We start from the raw sequence: 6000 nt of genomic DNA on the forward strand, positions 1-6000 counted from the left end.
GAAGGGGCAGAGGGCAGCAACCGAGGCCTCCCAAGGGAGCGTCCACACCTGCAGGGCTGCCCCCGGCCCGCCCAGCACCCTCCAGGAAGGTGAGTGGGACTGTCCTCTGCGGCAGAGGGATTGCTGAAAGGGGATCCCTGGGCCCCTCCTGGGCCACCTTTACTCCCTCCCCAGAGAGGGGGCCAGAGAACCAGAGGGGCTCCTTTAGAAATAAGCACATTCGGAGAAACAGAGAAAGCCATAAAAAAGCCTCCACGGGCTTCCGTACCTGCAAAAGCTCTGAGACCCCAAGCCTGGGGGCCAGCCCTCCTGGAGAAAACCTGAGAAATCTTTTTAAAATTATGGGAAATATCAACTATGAACGCAAGTGCAGAGACTTAATAGCATGAATCCCCGTGTACCCACCACAAGTGCGCTCCTCTCTCCTCCTCTCTTTTCTCTATCGCAGGGAAAATATACACAGCATAAAATTTACCATCTTAGTATTTTTCCAGGGTGCAGTTCAGGAGCATTAAGTATATTCATGCTGTCATGCAGCCATCACTACCATCATCTCCAGAACTTTCTCATCTTCCCAAACTGAGACTGTCCCCGTTTGACACTGAGCCCCACTCCCCCAGCCCCTGGTCCCCACCTCCTACTTCCTGTCTCCATGACCCTGACTCCTCTGGGGACGTCACAGAAGTGGGGTCACACAGTGCCTGTCCTTCTGTGTCTGGCTGATCTCTCTGAGCATCACGTCCTCAAGCGTTATCAACCCCTCCACTGTTTTTTAGGCTCAAGAAATTCTGAATCCCAGAGAAAACACAATCCTCAGTTCAAGCTGCACTGCCTTTCCTTTCCTTAAGAACAATGATGACACATTCCCCAACTCTCCCCCAGTATAAATTCACTCGGCCCTCACAGCCAGCTTACCCTGCAGCTGAGCCGGGCACGTGGGGCTCAGGGAGGCCCAGAGGCTCCTCCAGCATCGCTCAGACAGCAGCAGCTGGACGCGGAGGGCTCCTGTGTGGGCTCTGTCCCAGGGCCCTTGTTGCCTCCCACCGAAAGACGGTTTCACTTCTGCAGAATCCGTCATTAGGTCATCTGGTCGAGGACTTTCCCACGCGGACAGCGGGCTCCTGGGGCCTGCAAGACGACCACATGGGGCACACAAACAGGCAGTCTTCAATAAGCGTCACTTATCTCAAGCGTCACTTATCTCTGAGTGAGAGAAAGCAGCGGGCGCGTTGAACTTGGGATTTCACAGACTTGGTTGAGGATGAGGCTGAATTAAAAAGCAATTCTGGGGAACTCCCCTGCGGTCTAGCTGTTGGGACTCACCACTTCTACTGCGAGGGACCTGGGCTCAACGCCTGGTGAGGGAACTAGATTCTACATGTGGCAACTAGAGTTCATACGCCACGACTGAAAACCCCACATGCCACAACCGAGGCCTGGGCAGTCAAATAAAAATATTTTTTAAAAAAGCAATTCTGGGCTATTCCCTGGTGGTCCGACGGTTAGGACCTGGGTTCAATTCCTGGTTGGGGAACTGAGATCCTGCAAGCTTCAAGGTGCAGCCAAAAAGTTTAATTAACTTTTTAAAAAAGCAATTCTGCTTGAAGTACATTTAAAGAGAAACAGAAAATACACCGTGGTGTGTGGGCACACTACAGCAAGACTTCAGTGACTGACATTGGGAGACACTGAGTCCAGGGGGCTTTCTTCTCTGCAGAGTCAACGAAGACAAGCCCCCACCATCCAGGACGGCCCCCCAGGAGCCCCGCACTGTCCCAGAGCAGCAGCCCCGACAAAGCCACCATCTGGGGAGCGACGGGGGGACACGCCTCACCGCGTCCACCACAGACGAGACGGTACCACAGGGGAGAGGCCTCCTCTCCGGGCGAAGACACTCGGAGGCGCCTCCCAGTCTGAGGGTTCACCAGGTCACCCCGGTACAGGAGGACCCTGCTGCCGACAGCCCCGGCTCAGGGCCAGGCCTCAGCCCCTCGAGGCCCGCAGCCCACTTTCGGGCCCGGCCTCCCACCCCTCACCCCTCGGCTCCCAGGCGCACCCTCTCCCTCCTGCCACGAGCTCTGCACCCCACCTGCAAGCTGGGTCCTGGAGGTCTTATCCACGAGCAGGCCGGCTGGGACAGGTCACTGCCTGGAGCCCCGCACGCCAGCCTAGGCCAAGCGCACCCACAGGCCTTCCCGCGTCTCCAGGCGGCGGCCCCGCCCCTTCCGGTTGGCGCCCCTGGACTTCCGGTTCCTCCTCTGTGTCTGGTCTGTTGTAGGTGTCGGGTCGCAATCATCTCCGTCTCAAGGCCTGTCGCTCGTCACCCGTCACACACAGCCTCCCCGGCCCCACAAGGCCGTTCTCAGTGACTTCGAGGGGAAGCTTCATAATCCATGTGAAGTTCCCCATGGCTGGGGGGTGGGGGTCAGCTGGACACTCCCTACCCCCCCAAACTCGCTCAGGCCCGAGCTTTAATTTGGTCGAGTTTTTGAAAGCAAAGGCGAGCTCTTTAGTAATGAAGACGCCTTGAGAGTGGGCGTGGTTCAGCCGCTACACAGGACACACTGGACACCTGAGCCTGGACCTTGAGCCCATCTGACTGGTCAGAGGAGGAGGGGTGACTGGTTCTGACCCCCCTCCCCTGCTTGCCCTCGTCCGTAGGTCCAACAATCAAACAAGTCATGTGTCCTGGAATCAGACTGGCCGAGGTAAAGCGTCCAGGACTTGGCCTCCTGCCTCCCCGCTCCCCGCCCCCCCCCCGCCCCGGAGTAGCCTGCAGGGGAGCGTGTGCCAGTCATTCTCGGGGCCAGGAAGCATAATGAGGGCCTGAGTGAGCCCGAGGAGGGGCGCCTCTACCCCCACCGGCTTCTGGGACCAAAATCCTCTTCCCAAGGTCTCCCAGGCTCTCTCTTTGCTTGCCACCGCTGTGTCCCTGGGATGGAAGGCTTTCTTCTAAGGAGGACAACAGCAAGCCACTGAGAGCAGCCTCTTGTTCCCGCAGGAGCCTGGGGATAAGCACGGTGGCCATGTGGGAAGGCAGGAGCAGAAAGCCCACGATGACTTGAGTTGTAAACCTGGGCGTCTCTCTGTCGTCTCAGCTGCCATCCGCTGGGACAGGGCTGAGTCCTAGCTGGTGCCCGTGCCCCAGTGGGCATAGCTGGTGCCCGTGCCCCAGTGGGCATGTGGTTCCTTCTCGTGGACCCGCGGCCTCTCTGCCTGGATTTCTCCTCTGGCAGCTTGCAACTCAGGGTATCTGCAGCTTTTAACTTCGAGTTAATTCAGGCTGTCAAGTAGTTCATTTTCTCCTGGTGGGTGGAATAAAACTGACGTCTGACTCTCTAGCCAAGTCAGAGACTCATAAACTCTGCCTTTGTTTATGAATTTCTTCAGAGCCATTTAGACATTCCCCGCCCCGCTGGCTGCTGCCATGAATCAGAAACTTCTGGGCAGCAATGAGCTCAGACTGAGGTGGGCAGGGGGGCTGAGGGGGGCGGCCACCTGAGTCTATGCTCTCCTGCAGACTTCCGTTCTGTCGCCTCCAGTGCCTGCCTCAGTTTCTCGTGTGTGAGTCGCTGGATGGGCTCTGCTGAGAATTAATTAACAAATGTCCATTAAACGTTTGTAGGGTGAGTGCTCTGCAGCTGCTAAGTGGTATTAAATAATTACAACCTCAAATGAGGAGCTATTGTGTTGTCGATCCGATGCATGAAAATGTTGTGCTGTGTCTTTTCACAACGCCTTTATTTAACGAGAGTTGATCTTGGCAATTTGGTTTATTTTCTCAGCCCTTTTAATTTCAGACTCAGGGGTTATTAGCAGATAACTGCTCATTTCTGCTGTAAATCAAGAAAATGCTCATTAGAAACCCAGTGCTGTGATTGCTAGGAGTTTGGGCTCATAAAGAATGGGATGATGACAAGATTTGGTGCTAAAAATGAGCTACATTAAAAATTTTTTTCTTTGTTTTTGTTTAGGGAAAACTAAATGGCCTTTTCTGAAGTGAACAACTTCTTAATTGCTTTGAGATCCAAATCATAGTTGACGAAGCTCCATGGACATTGAGGATCACACTGGCCTCAGGGCTGGGGAGGATGGAGTTACGGATGGCTGTGAGGAGCCTCCCCATGGCCACTCTGGGTGCCCAGACTGCTCCGCTGGTGTTGGCATCTCACTGACGGGACGGAAAGGTGTGGTTTCCACCAGGCTGGAGCCAGATGGCACCCACAGAAGCAGATAGAAAACAGAGAGGGCCAGAAGTGATCTTAAGACCATGTCGATAACTCACAGTCGTGAGGTTGCCAGGGATGGGGGTATTGCCAGGGAAGTATTGGGAGTTTGGGGTTAGCAGATGTGAACTGGTAAAATAGGATGGATTAACAACCAAGTCCTCCTGTAGAGCACAGGGAACTCTACTCAGTATCTTGTGATAGACAATAATGGGACCATAATGGGAAAGAACATACATATATATGTGTAACTCAGTAACTTTGCTGTACGGTAGAAATGAACACAACGTTGTAAATTGATTATACTTCAACAAAATTTAAAAAACAAACAAACAGTGCTGATGTTTAAAACAGATGTCCCAGGTGGGGACAAGTGGCCATGCTGATCCACAGAGAGAGTTTTCAGGCCTGACCCCCACACTCCTCATTTATACAGTCCTTCCCAGACTGGTAGAATTTCTTTTTGCAAAATTATCCCTGTCTAACCCATAGAGACGAAAGTGGATTAGTGGTTGCCAGGGGCTGAGGGGGGAGGGGCAGGAGATGGGGAGTGACTGCTAATGGGTGTGGGATTCTTTGGGGGGCGATGACAGTGTTCTGGAATTAGTGGCGATGGCTGCTCGGCTCTTGAACGTGCTGAAAACGTGGCACTGTACAGTCTAAAAGGGTGCATTGGGTGGTGTGGCAGTGACATCTCAATAAAGCTATTTAAGAAGTACCCTTGCCGCTCGTTGCTGGCCCGACTCCAGCTTCTGGACCTCTGGTCTCCAGCTATGGTGGCAGGCTCCCAGGAGGTGACTCTGCCAGTCCTGCCGGCTGTACTGGACTCTGTCGTCAGCCTTTGCTTCTGCCCAAACACTTGCAGAAGTTGTCACGTGCAGAGCGCTCGAGGACCAACCTGGGGTCAGAATTCTGAGCTGCACCTGAAGCACAGAGGGCCTGGACTTGTGCTGCAGCGTGACACTGATGTGTAAAGTCCCTGTAGGAGGAAAACCAGAGTGCGCCGTGGGATCCAGGCAACGGGGTGGAAGGAGACAAGGGGCCTTTTCTTTCTGGACTCTTGGCAACGACCGGACCCTCTGAAAAGATTCATGGTTACCCGTCATTAGGTCAGCAGGGAGACGGCAGAGCTGCCCAGAATCAGGCCTCAGGTCCCCCAGCACCGGGGCTGGGGCATGGACAGTGACAGCCCCGTCAGCAAGTTCCTGCTGGGGCGCCACAGGTGCCTTGGGCAGCCCTACCGTGTTCGCTCTTCTTTCTCTTGCCATCCCTTTATTTTAAATGTTTAATGAATTAAAAAAACTAGTAGTCTAGACAGGCTTAGAAACAGGAACTTCCTTCTCCTAGCCTCGACATGGGATGTCTCCAGGGGACACATTGGTGTCTTGAGGACTGGCTTGCAGAGGGCCACCACTAGGCCCAGGGAGTGGCACTTGCGGGATAGAAAATGAAAGCAGGCAGAATCTGGGTGTAAAAAGTGGGGTCTCCAGGACTACAGAGATGTCGCCAAGACCACACTGCTTATTGGCATCCTCCCACAGCTCCGCTCTGCCTGGGCCCATCCACCTCCTGCTGGCACCACACCCGCTGCAGAAAAAGGTGACCTTCTGATGCCCTTGGGCCACACGCCACCTTCCTCCTGCCTCACTGGTCAAAGAAGGAGCCCTGGGCCAGACAGGGGTCTCCAGAAGAGTGAAGAGAGACCACAGCTGCGGATCCACCGGCGGCACAGCCCAGCCATCGCCCAGGAGCAGCCCGTAGATTCCAGAGAAAG

At 54.5% G+C, this 6000-nt stretch overlaps 2 long non-coding RNA genes across 4 annotated transcripts in view; one reads left to right on the top strand and one right to left on the bottom strand.

The window, feature by feature from the left end:
- LOC147344669 (uncharacterized) overlaps nt 1-2239 on the bottom strand; it is a 27604-nt gene extending 25365 nt beyond the window's left edge. For 2 of the 3 annotated variants that reach the window (XR_015155047.1, XR_015155048.1), the window contains exons 1-2: nt 2090-2229; nt 916-1128 (exon numbers count right to left, since the gene is read on the bottom strand). This is a non-coding gene — a long non-coding RNA (uncharacterized LOC147344669). Of the gene's footprint in view, nt 1-915; nt 1129-2089 lie in introns of all 3 variants that reach the window. The other variant, XR_015155046.1, reaches the window with a different exon arrangement.
- Nucleotides 2221-4944, top strand: LOC147344670 (uncharacterized). Its single transcript, XR_015155053.1, has 2 exons — nt 2221-2708; nt 3975-4944. It is a non-coding gene; the product is annotated as an uncharacterized LOC147344670 (long non-coding RNA).
- Nucleotides 4945-6000: the final 1056 nt, after the last annotated feature.

The sequence above is a fragment of the Bos grunniens genome, chromosome 25 (assembly GCF_055505025.1).
Source record: "Bos grunniens cultivar Pamir isolate PY7600 chromosome 25, Bosgru_T2T1.0, whole genome shotgun sequence".
Taxonomy (NCBI): Eukaryota; Metazoa; Chordata; class Mammalia; order Artiodactyla; family Bovidae; genus Bos; species Bos grunniens.